The sequence below is a fragment of the Tupaia chinensis genome, unplaced genomic scaffold (assembly GCF_000334495.1).
Source record: "Tupaia chinensis unplaced genomic scaffold, TupChi_1.0 Scaffold000397_1, whole genome shotgun sequence".
Classification (NCBI taxonomy): Eukaryota; Metazoa; Chordata; class Mammalia; order Scandentia; family Tupaiidae; genus Tupaia; species Tupaia belangeri.
Window position 1 is genome coordinate 79,872 of NW_006159899.1, and position 1,753 is coordinate 81,624.

General features: G+C 37.9%; 1 pseudogene; it reads left to right on the top strand.

The window, feature by feature from the left end:
- Positions 1-220: 220 nt before the first annotated feature.
- Positions 221-1,025, top strand: LOC102471151 (L-lactate dehydrogenase A-like 6B; annotated as a pseudogene).
- Positions 1,026-1,753: the final 728 nt, after the last annotated feature.

Below are 1,753 nucleotides of genomic sequence, written 5' to 3' on the forward strand. Positions count from 1 at the left end.
TCTCATCTCTCTCCTTTATAGACCAGCTTGCTTTACTCAGAGTAAATCTTCCATATTCATCCAATTTCTAACACATGCTAGGGGCGTGTGTGTGTGTGTGTGTGTGTGTGTGTGTGTGTGTGTTTTAGCTGAGTAGTATTCCATAGTGTACATGTGAAAAACTTTTTCAATCCATTCATGTGTTAGTGGATATTTCAGTTGTTTCCATATCTTAACAATTATGGATAATGCCACAAAAAACATAGATGTTTTCATGAAAATGCCAAATATTATTTGTAGCAAAGATTACCTTGTCACTGCAAACTCCAACCTAGTAATTATCACAGCAGGTTCGTGCCAAGAAAAAGGAGAAATGTGCCTTAATTTAGTCCAGCAAAATGTGGCCATTTTTAAGTTAATGATTTCTGGTATCATCCAGTATATCCTTCACTGCAAACTGATTGTTGTTTCCAACCCAGTGGATATCTTAACCCATGTAGCCTGGAAGTTGAGTGCTTTCCTCAAAAACTACATAATCAGAAGTGGTTGTAATCTGGATACTGCTCATTTCCAGTTCTTGACTGGGCAGAAGCTTGGACTCTGAAAGGGGCCATGGGTGGGTCCTTGGAGAGCATGGAGACTCAAGTATTCCTGTGTGGAGTGGGATTAACATTGCTGGCATCCCTCTGCAGGATCTGAACTCAGACATAGGAACTGATCCTGAGCACTGGAATAATGTCCACAAAGAAGTGATTGCTAGTGCTTATGAGATTATTAAAATGAAGGGTTATACTAACTGGGCCATTGGCCTGTCTGTAGCTGACTTAACAGAAAGCATCTGAAGGATCTTAGGGGAACACATCTGGTCTCCAGTGTAATCAAGGGCCTCTATGGGATAAATGAGGAAGTATTCCTCAGTGTTCCTTGTGTCCTGGGAGAGAATGATATTACAGATCTTATAAAGATAAAACTGGCTCTTGAAGGGGAAGCTCGTCTGAAAAAGAGTGCAAAAACACTGGGAAATTCAGAAGGAGCTCAAGCTTTAAAGTTGTCTATAGCTACCATTCCAAAGTTACTAAAAAAAGTGGATGTGGGATTGTATATATGAAACTTGAATAAACTTGAATTTTTAAAAGTTGGAAACAAGAAAAGTGTTCTTGGTGCCGCTGACATACAAGTATTGATAATCACCTCATATATTTATAATTTGGTCTAAAAAGAAGTAGCTATAGGTGTTTAATGTGTTCTAGAAATTCTGATATTTTTCATGAGATACATGCTACATTATCCTGGCTGGCTTTATGTTTGTTTATATACTACATTTTTGAAAGTTGTAACTTCCTGAACTCAGGGTACAAGAGAAATGAAGATTTTTCTACTGATAATTCAGCCTCCAGCAAACAATATAGCATGGTAGGGAGCTCTCCTCTGGCCCTCTATCTCTGTCTCTGTGTCTCTGTCTCTGTCTCTACCTGCTTCTGTCTTTTCATTTTTTTTTTAAATTTTCCCTTTTGAAAACTTTTTTAAAGGTAAAGTTTTTCTCTGACTCTGAGCTCCGCCTTTTGTCTTGTTAATAATCCCCTCTGGTCCTATCACCCAGACAGGAGAGGCCAGGCCTTCAGGAGAAGATCCCTCATGACTCCTGTGAAATAGTCATTTTGTGCAGCAAGGTTTTCTATTTTGTGCTTTTTTTAAAAAAAGAAAAACATTTATTTTTTTATTTTTTGTCTCTTTTTCTGTTTCTTTGTTGTTTTGCTCTCTCTTTTTCATTTTC